The sequence below is a fragment of the Chiloscyllium punctatum genome, chromosome 7, assembly GCF_047496795.1.
Source record: "Chiloscyllium punctatum isolate Juve2018m chromosome 7, sChiPun1.3, whole genome shotgun sequence".
Classification (NCBI taxonomy): domain Eukaryota; kingdom Metazoa; phylum Chordata; class Chondrichthyes; order Orectolobiformes; family Hemiscylliidae; genus Chiloscyllium; species Chiloscyllium punctatum.
The window spans coordinates 78344881-78359942 of NC_092745.1; the positions used below are offsets into that span (position 1 = coordinate 78344881).

Below are 15062 nucleotides of genomic sequence, written 5' to 3' on the forward strand. Positions count from 1 at the left end.
AATCCTTTATATTTGAAAATTGTTCTCTTGTTCCATTGCTTTCCAGATTTTCCAGGCTCCCCTGACATATTTCAAGAAGAGGAAGTATCCTCATGAATATTGTTTTAGATAACACCAGATTTTAAATTACACTAGGCCTCATTTATTCCTCAGCCCTGGACTTAGAGAAAGTGAGGACTGCAGATGCTGGAGACCAGAGCCGAGAATGTGGCACTGGAAACGCACAACAGGTCAGGCAGCATCAGAGGAGCAGGAGACTCAACATTTTGGACAAGAGGCCTTCATGAGGAAAGGCCCATCCTGATGAAGGGCTGTTGTCCAAAATATCGATTCTCCCGCTCCTAGGATGCTGCCAGACCTGCTATGCTTTTCCAGCGCCACATTCTCGGCTCAGCCCTGGACTTGCAGGATTACATTAATTCCAAGTTCAACTATGGGTTAAATTTGCAATTCTGACCCTTGTTATCTAATTGCTTCATAGCCTTGTGCCTTCCCATCTTTGTGAGGCCCTACAGCTTTACAGCCTTAAAAGAACTTTGTGCCTCTCTAACCCTGACCTTTTGCACAAGCTCCATTTTTTAAAAATCCCATTCTGGCTCCTTTTTCTTCAGTCATCTGGGATTTCTTCCCAAAACCTGTCTTCACACTTCGTTCCTGTAACAGTCTGTGGAAAACTTCCCTCTTTGACTAAGCATTTAGATACAAACTTTGAATTTGGCTCAGTTTCAGTTTTTGTTTGATAATGATCTAATGTGTCATGCCACTAAATGTGTCACTGCATTAAAGGGGCTGTATAAATGCAGACTGTTGTTGCTTTACAATTTGAAGTTGGGTAGATAGGTAATGGAAGAAGGAATATAACGGGGAGGGCATATTTTCTTTTTAGTCGTGATCCTGGTCTTTGTGTTGCAATTAATCAATCAACTATGTTTATTTACTAACGATTCCAACTGAGACTGGCCACAATGTTATTAAGAGTACAGTAGTGATGCTGAATGTTGAACAGAGAAGGCCTACTCTCAATGGTTGCTTTACCTTCTTTTCTGCACTAATGTAAATTAAAAAGGCTCTGTTCAGAGAATTTAACAATAAGTGTGGCACAAAAGTTTTGCCCCACCCTCTTTGGGAACTGTCCTACAAGCTGCAGTATTGCTTTATCTTCCCACCTAGTAATGCCAGACTCACTCTCGTTGGCAAAGATTCCACCGGGAGATTGAATTAGGTCCAGGTTCATTGTTGAAAATAGGAGATCCTCCTGGTTCCATTTTCAGTGGTGATACAGGTCTACTAAATAGTCTAACCTTGTGGTTGGAGAGGCTAAAAAAAACAGTATAATTGGCGCATGTCACATATGAAGCTAAGGCCAAAATCCCAGCCAAGTTGAAAGTCTTTCTGCCCACTTTTTCCCTGGGAGTCGTTGTGCACCAGTTGAGATTGAAATTCTGGTTGAACATTGACTTCACCCACATTTCTGAGACTATTAGAAGCATTGTAAGAATGAAATCAGCTAACCAATGATCTGAGCACAGGGCTTTAGTATGAAATAATTTATCCACTGAGACTCTTTGGAAGTGTCAAGTAATAACTATTTTTTGAAGTAGCAACCATAAAATATTATCAGCTTATGACTGGCTGTAACAGGTACATTAAATTCATGTTGGGTAAATATTTAATTATAAGCAGAAAGTTTAAACTGTACAATCTCATTGCAGCTTATCCCATTGCACAATGTTAAAATTATTTTTTGTCTGTTAGAGTTATGTATTTACTGAATGGTTCAGTATATTTGTTGATTAAATCATAGAAACCTCACTTGAGTAAATCTGAGACTGAAATCTTTTCCAAAAATGCATCATAACTGCATGGCTTAGTGGAGTGTACCAACTTCCTGGATCTGTGGGAGGAATAGAAATACAATTAACCTAGTTTAGAATTCTTGCGCATTGATTTTTTGTGTCAGTTTCTGGCAAGTCTCACTTTGTGTCAATAATTAACATATGTCATTATCTCACTTTACCTTTAACAAAAGTGGATTTTTCCTTCCTAGTCACATGAAATGTATATTTTTGTTCATTTATCTTTCCATAGTAGGTCAGTTCTGCTGTTAATATATATTGGTATGCAGGCAAAGATATACTTACACATACTTTATATGTTAGTCGATTTACTTCATGTTTTGTGAGATCATTTCGTTTAGCTGGTAGCTGGACAAGAAATACTGTGTTTTTCATTCATTTATTATCTCCTATATAGATTATAAAAGGCATGCAGTCATGAAGTATTTTAATTTACTGAAGATGAGACAAAAACACTGCGTTGCCATGCAGAGGCAGCAGGTGTCGAGAGACCCTTACATAATGAATCATTAAGGCAACTGCAGAAAGAACGTTAAAGCACTTCATAACAGTGACGTTTGGTGTGTGGGGGTGGGGGAGGTGGGCTATATGTGTGTCGTGCCACTGATTCATTTTGCTGCAATTCTTTCTGCTTTTTCTTTTTCAAAATTGGGGCATACCGATGCTATCAGTTTTGTCAAGCACATGGCTTAGTTCAGCTGAAAGCTGTATGTACCTTGCACAGAAGTCTGTACCTGTTTCAGCGCCAAGCAGATGTCCGAGAAATGGAGAGACTCCAGCTATCTACAGGCTTATTGGAAGTGCAATAAAACTGCCTATTGCTGAATCAGTGTTTCTCACAACCTGAACACTAATGGACAATGATTCAACACTTCAGCGTGAGTATGCAGTCCGAGGTTTTATTTAGGGTGGCTATATATTAGGCTTGCATGCTTATAATCACCGAGTTTAGTCTAACTGTTGTAATCTAGAAGCCAGGATTTGGAAAACTGAGTATCTTACAATATTTTTTGCACAAATATATCTGTGAATGCTGTAACTCGAGCTCAGAAAAAGAAACATCTTCCCTCATAGGCTTTCATTCTTCAGTGTTGCAAGAATGTACAGCATCTAGGATTTTATTTCATACTATTGTGTTCATGGTGTGAAATATAAACGCTATGTCTTTTGAAAAAGCTTTGACCAAGGATTATTTGGTTGGTTAGCACTTCATAATGTTCCTTTTATGAAGCTGACATTCTATCCAGCAGCATGTACTTTATAAGGTTTTGACTATACAGAATATCTGTACCTCAATGCTTCTAGCTTCATAGTTGGAGGAAAAAGTATCAGATTTTTTAAACTATTCATAATTGAATGTAGTTATGCGCTGAAAATTGCCATCATTACAGAATTTTTTCTTGGTGGATAGTGGGGAGTGTTAGCTGTTTAGGAAATAAGGTCAAAGACATGTCCTGCCTTTTCAAGGACTTATTTGAACAAAATCCATATCTAGGTCAATTTTCCTCCTCCACCTTTTGTATGACAGAGCAATACTAATGGATGAACAGAGCCATTGAATAACATTGCTTACCTTAATTTTTAATTTAAAAAGCAAAAATATTGGTTTGTTTATAAGATGAATTCTGTGACTATTTGTCTCAATATCTATACCATTACTTTCTTATTTGAGGACTAGATTCTTCACTGGTCAGAGAAAGTGAACAAAAATGAAATAGCTTATTTTAGTTTTAATGGACAAATGGGCTGTTTAGCACTGTTATTGATCAATAATATTGCAGAGTCCATTTAATTATTCTGTCATTGCTCATATTAAGTTGTCATATTTAAAGATCTATTTCACAGCATGAATTTAGCTAGTGTCAAATATGGTTAACATTCTTCAAGGGGTGTTCGATCCCTGGTGTGTATGAAGATGTTAAACACGAAGACAGTAATTTTTCAATGGTGGATGTGTTGTATTGCCTGGATTCTGAGAATGCTCTTCTTTGTTCAGATTATCTTTGACAGGATAATCCTGGCTCTCCAGGTGAAAAATAGTTTTGTTTTAAATGCATTATTGGGATGTGAACTTCACTGACAAAGCAGGTACATGTTACCCTTCCTTAGTTGGCCTAAAACATGATGTATTGGCACTCTAGACCATTGTTGCAACTGAGTGGTTTTTCAGTGACATCAGACATCAGTTAAACATGAACCATAGTTTTGTGGGACTCCAATCACATATCAACAACAATTTGGATTATATAGTGTCTTTAATGTAAGTAAATGTTTCAAAGCTGTTCACAACAGCATCAGAAAACAGAGTATAATACCAAATCATATAAGCGGATGTGTCAGATGACTGCAAGCTTAGTGAAATAGGAAGGTTTAAGGAGGGTCTTAAAGGAAGAAAGTGAAGTTGAGATGTAGAGAGTTATAGGAAAGAATTCCAGTACTTGTGGCCAGGGCAACTGAAGGTATGACCATCAATGATAGAGTATTTGAGATGCACAAGTGTTCAAAATTAGAGAAGAACAGATATCTTGAAAGAAACATGGAAAATACTGGAGGATTGAGGCTGAAGAAGATTGCAAAGATATAGAAGGGTTAAGCCATGGAAAGATTTGAAAACAAACATGGGAATTTTAAAATCAGGACATTGTTTGACTTGGAGCTAATGTAGGTCAGTGATGAGGGAGTATACCTCCTGCGAGTGAATATAGGGACGGTAGAGTTTTGAATGACTTCAAGTTTAGAGATGAATAATGTGGGAGAATGACCAGCAGTGGACTTGACTAGTCAAGTGTAGAGGTAGTAACAACTTGAATGATGATTTCAGCAGCAGATGAGCTAAAATCAAACAGCGTTTACAGCAGTGTTGTTGATGGCGTGAATACAAGGTGAGAAACCTATCACTGGGTCAAATGAGTCAGCCTGAACTAAGAAAGGATGTCAGTTTTTAATCTCCAAAAGGTGACCAACCTGCTTCACGTTTTTAAACAACCTGACAGTTCGTTGTTATTTCTACTAATACCAACTTTTTAAAAATTCTTTAATTTTTAAAAGCTGACTTAAAATTATTAAGTAACCAAGATGGGATTTCAGCTCAAGCTCATTGGATAATTAGTCCAGGCCTGTGGATTTACTCAGCCAGTAACAGAATTACTACACACATGTGGAATATAAAATATTGAGAACAATTGCGGTATAATTTCAGTCAATCTCAAGGGTTCAAAAACCTTTGTTAAAAATAATTATAAAAGTTGAGTTTTTAAATCACTGATATATTTGATTCCATTCTTCTAAAAACACTGATTCTTACCAGAATACGTATGACACTTAACTCCTGTACTGTGGTATCTCCCCTTTGAACTTATGCTTCATATTTGAAACTAGACTGTGAGTGCCAGTGGGCTATTTTACCAAACAAGGTGCTGGAGCAGTAGCACCACAAGATCTTGCAAATTGGCTGGGAAGAAGGATGCACCAACACCAGCATCTTCAACCAGGCCAACATCCCCAGCATCGAGGTACTGACTACCCTTGATCGGCTATGACCGGCTGGGCATGTTGTCCGCATGAGCGACACAAGATTCCCCAAGCTGATGCTCTACTCCCCGCTTTGAAATGGCAAGTGAGCCACGCGTTGACAGAGGAAACACTTGTGATACCCTCGATGCCTCACTAGTGAACTGCAGGATTCCCACAGAATCCTGAGAATCATTGGCCTAAGACCATCAAACTGGAGGAACAGCACCTTGAGACTACTTTTGGGGGGAAAAATACAAAGGCCAGGTGAAAACAGTGAAAGGAGCATGCTGCCACACCAACTTCTCACCCACCTTTTCCTGCAACCACCTTCTGTCCCAAGTATAACAGAGCCCACGGTAGCTGCAAAAGGTGGTACAGCCATGTTTGGACTCACCCCAAGAGTGGAAGAGAATCACTCTTGTCTATGAGGGACTGCCAATGATGATGATTTTACCACAGGGGTATCATATGAGAGGCAATTGCTGTCTTGGTCATTTTTCTCAAATATGCACTTTCCAAATGGACTATTCGTTGTATCAAAAATAGGAAATTTGGCTGACTTCCCATCCTTTTCTTGAGGCAGTTGCAATAACACCTAAATATACTACCGATGTTCCTTAATGCCATTCAGCTGAGATCATCTAACAACTAATAACTACAAACTATTGATTGAACTTGAGACCTTCCTGATCTGTTCATTTTGATTGTAAATGTACGAAATTACTAATTGAATCAACATTAACTGCATCAATATTTTAATACAGTCATAGTGAGTGATTGAATAAAATTATTCCATCACCAACAGTAGCATCACTCATTTCTGATTATTAACATCCAATGAAAATACAGGTCTTTATTCTTATCAGGATAGCAGGATCTATCTGACTCCTTTCCACATTTATTATAACATGTTTTGCCTATGTTTTAAACTGTAAGTTTCAACATTTTTATAACTCAGTAATTTAAATCTATTTGTGCTACCTGTGAACTTCAGCAAAGCGTGATAACTGAGAAATTATAGAAAAGTATATAAAGGTAAATGGTTTTCCATGTGCATTTGTCAAGATTTTTTAAAATGGTTTCAATTCCTAGGGATTGCATCTGTTTATGGGGCGGTTTAAGCTTTGTTTGAGCATAAGGGTGGAGGACCCTTGATATTATCATTGTGAATGTTATTAGTCATTCAGGAATGGGTTAGAAGTTGAATTATTATTAGGATTTTTGAACAGAATTATTTGACATGTCGAAAAACCAGACATGGCAGTGCAAACCTTGGAACAAGGCATCAGTTCTCTTGTAAAGATTAAAATTTATTGAAAGCCTTCATGCTTTCACACCTGAACATGTAAAGACACAGGATAAATTGGAAACAAAATATTTAAAGTTAGAAAGATGCTTTTCATAAAGAGATGGTGCCCAAGATTTTCACTCTTTTTAGGTCTGGGTTATTTTTCTGGGAGTTACATGAGGGTGTCCTCTATAGTCTAGTGCAAAGCTTCTCATGTAATCTTTCAGTGCTCACTTTATTAATTATGCATCCAGGCTCCATTGTGCTCTTCTCATTCAAACATGCAACAGCAGAGGCAGAAGTGCTTTACTACTTCCAGAATCTTGCTTATTCATTTGGAGGCACCATATTTAAACTGCAGCTGCAAACCACTTCAAATGCTGAAATAAGCACCTTGCTTCAATTAAAGAGAGGTGTTAGTGGACAGGGGGGAGGATTGGGTGGGGGGGTGGGGGGGGGGGAAGCACTCTTTCCTGTGGACCATCAAAGTAGGCAATTGCATCAGACAAAGCCAGCCTGGACCAGGTTAGAGGCCCAAGTCAATGCTATTTTATAGATCAAGAGAAATGCACAGAAGTGTCACAAAAAAGTTAATCATCCTTGGCATTCCGCAAAAAGGAAAGTGGCATCAACTCTGTCTGCTTCCTCACAGTCACGTTAACACTGCCAATGCCACTGCACAGTAACATCACCAAGCCTATGGTCTATTACTCTCATCATTGCATTCACTCAACATTTATTACCTCATCCTCCTAAAGTACTAACCCGTCCTGCCCACACTCACAATGTGAAGAAGATGGCAAGAGAGGTCCAAGACCACTCATAGAGGTACTGAGACTTCCATATCCAGGCAACCAACTAAGCTTCATTATGCTGTGCCACACTGTTCTCCCATTATCACCATTGTTAACCATTCTTAAGATGCTTAAACTTCAATCAGTTATTGCACAACTGAGGATTTTTTTCTTGGAGGCACCAGCAGCAGCCTTACAGCTACCATTCTAATGAGGCCAGTCTATCAGCTTCTCTTCAATTTCTGAGGCAGAAGTCTCTAGTTCCTAAGAGGATGCACTGGTAAGGCTAATTCTTACACTTTCCTCCACCTGAAGTACTTTTACCTTATTGAGTTCTCCTTCTAGGTTACATCAATGCATATTTCCATAGCTGATTGAGAAAGAGATGCTCCAGCTTACTGGCACTCAGACCAAGCACCTGCTTTGTTCTGAGCAGTTGATGACCCCATGGTATCAGCTATTAATGACTGCAAGTGCACAGTCACAGGAGAAGCAATCAGAGACAGTAAACTCGATCAAAGTTGCAGTAGTCCATCAGTGTTACTAGTACAATGCTAGCTCCAGCATGTATACATCTGGCAGTTTGCATGGTCAGGTTTGTTGCTTCTATAGAAGGCCAGATCCAACGGAATGTTCAGTAGCCGTTGGAAATGCATTCAACTTGTACTCCATTGCTTCAACCAGTGTTGTTCAATGTTATCGGCAAGGTGAGAGGAGGATGAGAAACCTTAACATCGCTCTCGATTTCACTTCCTGTCAAGTAGACATGGTAGTGCCAGTCGGCACTAAGACAGAGTGGAACATACACAAACCCTCCAATAATTTATTCTGAGAACACTCCAGACCCCTTCACCTCCACCCTACCTGCGATCTCCAACCTTGGAGAAGTTATAGCCAAGGAGGGTGAGCCTGCAATTGGGCAGATGTTCTCAGATTGTCTGGGCCCTCCAGCCAAAATTGCCACTGAATTCATCTGCTTAAATCTTCCAGTCAACAGGGCAGGCCAACTCCACCCCAGCTGTGGACTCCAGAACATCACCAAGACTAAATACAAGAGCAAAGGAAAAAAAGTACTCTGAGGGCATTTGGATGGCATGATGAGACACCATTGTGAATACATTTTCACATCTGTAAACATAAATGCACTTTCAATCATCACATATCTGATCAACTGTTATTTTAGCTGCAGGACCTGCTTACATGGCTACCATGTCAGAGTTAGGCAGCCTCTTCAGACATTCCAGAGAGGGTAACAGATATATTGATGAAATCTTGCTCATCTCCGAGCAGTATATTAGTTACCAGCTGACTTAAGGCATCCTTCAATTGTTACATTCACCAGTGCAGCCAAGACTTAGCACTTTATCTTTGTCTTCAATGATATGCACAGTATTGTGAATGCCTTGTAATAGCATCTTGCCTCCACGTGGGTCCCACACTTATTGCAACCTTGTATGTGTGATGTGATCATTCATAAATGCACATTTCTCTGGAGATAGATGTTCATTCTATCAGTGTACTTAGCAAAGCAAGAACACTCATTCAGATTTGGGTGATGACCAATGCTCGACAACCATCTGAACTCAACCTCACAGTACACCCTGTCCCCACAGAGCAACAAACAAAGAAACTTAGTCTACCCCATTGTGAATGTGTTGACAGTTGTTTTACTTCCTTATTGTACATTTGAAGTTCTGCAAAGATGGCACACCATCCTGGTAGCACTTCTCTGAGTAAGTTCAGACTGATAATCAAGATTCCTCCCCCTCCCACCTTTAGTGAACCCATTTTGTTGCAGTCCCAATAAATCCCATCGTTCTTGGACTCCCCAGATTCTGAGCCAACCTTTTCATTTCAAAGTCATATCCTCAATTTCCCCCCTCGGTTTGATTACATTACCCATACTTAATATCTGCTGTTTGCATTAGTACCTCATTCTCTCTTATGATATATCAGATTCCACCCTTATATTTGGAGTTACCCTCTTCCTTTGATTATTCCTTCTGCATCACAATATGATTGAGTTTCCCATTTTTTGCTACACTTTATAAACTGCCCCCTGATAACCTCCTTTACAGTTACTAACCAAATCGCCAGGACTGACCTTGCCTCTTCTCCACCGATGTACCCTCCACCCTGGTCAGACATGTGAAGACAGCCTTGACTGAGCATGACCTGCAAGATTGACTGTGGCCCAATTCCTCCACATACTTGGACCCTGGTTGATCCAAGTGTCTGACCGACAGTGGCAAACCTCCTGCACTGAGATTGGACAATGAGTGGCAGTGCCCTCCAGGTCAAAGTGCCTGACTGTCCCTCTGCAGTAAAAGACAAGTCAAGCTAGCGCATGCAGGTAGCCGCAAGGTGAGTGAGCAGTAAGAATGCAAGCCAGTGGTGAGGCTGTTTTTTTTTGCTGATGTTGACTTCAAGGGATAAAGGGTGGTGATGATAGTGGTGGTCACTGCCCTAGGAGTGTGCCGTGAGATGTTTGCAAATGTACTTTAAGATGAAAATCCTGAGAAGCAGAGGCATACTGCATCTGCCAAGTAACTGCTCTGACCTTCAAGTTGGGAATTGGTCCATCTAGTTTATCACCAGTGCATGGGAAAATCATGAACTACATAGAAATGAGGTAATATTGACTAATAATGAGATACAATGCAAGGAAACAAGGTACTTATTGGTGAAATTATCATCTAGCTGTTTAAACCTTAAGCAGAAAATCAGTTTTATTCTTAATGATAAAAATCATTTCATTCTCATCTTATTGGGGATATTCTGTTTTAAGTTCAGATTTATAATGTAAAATATTTTACTATTGAAAAGCTGTATTGTCTGACCTGACCTGAAGTCAACAGGTTTGAGTCCTACTTTATAGGCTTGAATACATTCTGTTACATAGGATTTTGGAGTTTATATGGGAAATAATAGATACTGTCCATAATAGGAAGTTGGTGCTATTCAAAACAGTAACGTAATTAAACATCTATCAGTTACAAACCAAAAGAGCAAGAATTAATTGTTTGATAAGCCAAAATCTAAACCTGGGGATTTGGTTTTCTTTAATAATGCCACATCTTTTGATTTATTTTCAATGGTAAATATGATTAACATATAATACAGCTCTACTAGATTCCAGATCTGTTTCTTGCTGACCAAAATCTCAATGTTAAAATCCACCAAAGCCTCTTGTGGCACAACAGTAGTGCCCCTACCTCTGAGCTGGGAGAGCTAGGCTCAGGTATTACCTGCTCCAGACGTGTATAATAGCATCCCTGCTTTGATTCTCTAATTCATTCGGAAAATATGTAAAAATACATCAATATGTTCCATGTCAATGAAAGCAAGTATTTACAATGCAAGATTGTGATCTCAGTATTTTAGGCTAATTTCTCTGGTTGTCTAACTTCTCTCTCTGAGCTTCCTTCCTCTTAAACTTTATGCTGATTTTGTCCATAAGGTCCACCTCCTGTTGTCCTGCCCTTTTGTTACCACTGAACTACTGATCATCCACCTTCCCTTCCTGCATCGTAGGTTTGAGTTGATAATGTTAACAAATCTCTCTCGTCAGCTACTGTCACTTTCTTGTTTAAATCTGCTGTTACCAAAACCCGACCTTCAGTCCATATGTCTTTGCACACTATTGTCTCATCTCCAACCTTCAGTTCCTCTTTAAAGCCCTTGAACATGTTGTCACCTCCTAAGTCTCTGCCTACTGTTGTTTTGAATTGTTCAATGTTTATTATATATTTCTGTTGACTACGTACAGTGCACTGTCAGTCAATCCAGTGCATGTGGCTCAAGCAAATCAAACAAAGCACTGAAGCATGAATCTGCAAACTGGATAAAAGTTCAAGTTCACACACACAAACTGGTGAATGCCACCTCTGCAAGTCTGAGGCACAAAACACAATTTCCTCCTTTGTTAGAACTTCAGATGTGAATCCCTCAAATAAGATTTCCACCGTGCCAAAACAGCAATTCCCAGAGTCACAAATGACATTCTAGGTGACAATGACTAAGTAAAGTAATCTTTCCCCTTAGATTAGATTACTTACAGTTTGGAAACAGGCCCTTCGGCCCAACAAGTCCACACTGCCCCGCCGAAGCGCAACCCACCCATACCCATACATTTATCCCTTACCTAACACTACGGGCAATTTAGCATGGCCAATTCACATGACCTGCACATCTTTGGACTGTGGGAGGAAACCAGAGCACCCGGAGGAAACCCACGCAGACACGGGGAGAACGTGCAAACTCCACACAGTTAGTCGCCTGAGGCGGGAATTGAACGCGGATCTCTGGCGCTGTGAGGCAGCAGTGCTAACCACTGCGCCCTTCTTTTGCAGTTTTTGACAAATTGCTTTCACCATTCTCCTCCAACAAGATAAAAGCAAAGAAGGATACTCCTCCAACACCTCTCCACAATGCTGTAGTTGGGGGGGGTCTGCAATTGTCTTATCTATCCCATTGTAGCCAGAGAACAACTACAAAGTCTTCTGTTCCCAGTCCCACATGTATATTTTGTGTGCCATAAAGACCTATTCTCCCCTCCTGCTTCTGTTTCTCATCTGCATGCTGCTATTCAATGACATTATCAAAAAACATGACATCAGTTTCCAGATGTGCAATGACAGTGCCCAGTTCTGCCTCCCCACCACTTCTCTTGACCCCTCTGCAGTCTTTAAGTGATCAGACTGTTTGACAGCAATTTCCTCCAAATAAATATTGAAACAATTGAAGCCATTATCTTTGTCTACAATCTAATCTTCCTGGCAATTCTATTTATCTCCTAACGCTGACTCAGACTCTTTATAATCTTGGTGCCATATTTGATCCTGAGATGAATTTTCAGCCACATAAACACACCATCACCAAGAGCATTTGTTTCCACCTCCGTAACATCACCTAAGTTTGCCACAACTGAAGTGCTCCTAAAACTTGACTCTGTTATTTTTTACATCTGGCTTTAACTATTTTCATGAACTCCTGAGCAGTTTCACGCATTCTAGCCTCTGTTTATTCAAGGCTATCCAAAGGTCTGCTGCCCATAGTCGAAATTGCTTCATCGTCTTGTCACTGCTAACATTCGTTGGCTCCCAGATAAGCTATGCTCACTTTTCAAAAGCATTACATTTATTTTCAAAACCTGCTATGATCTTGGTCCTCCCTATCTCTGTGATCTGCTTCAGCCACAGTAACCTCAAAAACATCTGTGCTCCTCTTGTTTGAAGCTCTTGAGCATCCCAAATTTTTTATTTCTTTACTATTGTTTGCTTTGCCAAGTTGCCAGAACCCCTAAACTTTGGAGTTCCCTCCTGTATTCTCTCTACCTGTCTCCCCCATTTTCCTTGCTTAAAATTCTCCTTAAAACTAACCTTTTTGACTAAGGTTTTGGTCATTGGCCTTAACGTCTCCTGACTTCATAACATGTTCTATTTTATAATGCCATTGTAAATTGCTGCAGATCGATTTATGACATTGAAGGCACCATATAAATTATACTTGTTGATATTTCATCTACATGGAAATGGCATGGTGCATCTACACCATTTTTACTGAGAGTTATTTTCCACATAAAATGAAACTAAATTGGTTTGGATTAGTGTGACAGACCTTCACAAATTTGAGCTTTAGTTTAAATAATTGAACTCGTGTTCTTTGGCTAGAATCAAAACTGAGCCATTGATGTAAAAAAACACTTATTGGTTTACAGCTAGTTTACATCATGTCCCATACTAGTGAGTCATCTTCTATTAGATCCAAAAGCTGAATTGAAGTTATTGGCTCCTTCATAATTCCTGGTCGTACCTTTATGTCACAGAATTCCTGAAAGGAATTGCTGGTGTTTGTGTTTAACACAAACCTCCTGTTAGTCTCTTCTTCCAATCCTATCAACATATTCTTTCATACCTTTCTCATGACCTTCTATACTTTTAAGTTAGCATGCTGATACTTCAATACAATCCAAGGGTTCAGTTTGTTATCATCTGTCAACATTTTAGACTGTTCAAAACTACATTCATTAAAAACAAAGTTGTGAAACTGGACAGGCATTTGCCAGTTGAGAAGTCAGTATGTAAGCATCCCAAAATAACATTAGTTAAAGCTTTTACCATGTAAATAACTTTTACAGTCAACAATGGAACTGTATTCATTTTAGAACCCTCAAGTTTTGAATATCTATTGAGAGGCTGGTCTGATATTTTGATTTGTGCTCATAATGAAGAAGGATATTTGGTTCTGTAGAAAAGAACTTTTAAAACTATTTTTTTCAGTTAAAGACACATTGATCAAGGATGAATTGAAGTTTTATCATGGATAGATACATGTTCAGGGTTACTTTTAATCACCTAAATAACTCGAGTGAAAAATCTCAGGGAACACTGCATAATTGGTTTCACTGTTTATCCACGTTTCTGATGGATTTCTACTAAAGTTAGAGCAGGAACTCAAGATATCTCTGTAAGATTTATATCTCAGTATATTTACTCTGCTCCACTGTTGCATGGAAACTTCACTCTTTCCCTAAAAGTAACAGGTTCCTCATGGGAGACTGATTAGCAAGATTAGATCTCATGGAATACAGGGACAACTAGCCATTTGGGTACAGAACTGGCTCATAGGTAGAAGACAGAGGTGTTGGTGGAGGGTTGTTTTTCAGACTGGAGGCCTGTGACCAGTGGAGTGCCACAAGGATCGGTGCTGGGCCCTCTACTTTTTGTCATTTAGATAAATGATTTGGATGGGAGTATAAGAGTTACAGTTAGTAAGTTTACAGATGACACCAAAATTGGAGGTGTAGTGGACAGCGAAGAGGGTTACCTCAGATTACAACAGGATCTGGACCAGATGGGCCAATGGGTTGAGAAGTGGAGCTTAATTCACATAAATGTGAGGTGCTGCATTTTGGGAAAGCAAATCTTAGCAGGACTTATACACTTAATGGTAAGGTCCTAGGGAGTGTTGCTGAACAAAAAGATCTTGGAGTGCAGGTTCATAGCTCCTTGAAAGTGGAGTCACAGGTAGATAGGATAGTGAAGAAGGCGTTTGATTTGCTTTCCTTTATTGGTCAGAGTATTGAGTACAGGAGTTGGGAGGTTATGTTGTGGCTGTACAGGACATTGGTTAGGTCACTGTTGGAATATTGCGTGTAATTCTGGTCTCCTTCCTATCAGAAAGATGTTGTGAACCCTGAAAGAGTTCAGAAAAGATTTACAAGGATGTTGCCAGGGTTGGAGGATCTGAGCTACAGGGAGAGGCTGAACAGGCTGGGGCTGTTTTCCTTGGAGTGTCAGAGGCTGAGGGGAGACCTTATAGAGGTTTACAAAATTATGAGGGGCGTGGATAGGATAAATAGACAAAGTCGTTTCCCTGGGGTCGGGGAGTCCAGAACTAGAGGGCGAGAGGGGAAAGATATAAAAGAGACCTAAGGGGCAACTTTTTTCACGCAGAGGGTGGTACGTGTGTGGAATGAGCTGCTAGAGGATGTGGTGGAGGCTGGTACAATTGCAACATTTAAGAGGCATTTTGATGGGTATATGAATAGGAAGGGTTTGGAGAGATGTGGGCCTGGTGCTAGCAGGTGGGACTAGATTGGTTGGGATA

General features: G+C 39.8%; 1 protein-coding gene across 11 annotated transcripts in view; it reads left to right on the forward strand.

Annotated features, from left to right (window-relative positions):
- Positions 1-15062, forward strand: part of lrrc7 (leucine rich repeat containing 7) — a 617417-nt gene that overhangs the window by 77071 nt on the left and 525284 nt on the right. For 10 of the 11 annotated variants that reach the window (XM_072574142.1, XM_072574141.1, XM_072574154.1 and 7 more), the window contains exon 1: positions 2460-2734. The exons of the other annotated variant lie outside the window; for it this stretch is intronic. The gene's annotated coding sequence lies outside the window, so the exon portion shown is untranslated. Of the gene's footprint in view, positions 1-2459; positions 2735-15062 lie in introns of those variants that run through there. 11 annotated transcript variants of the gene reach the window in all.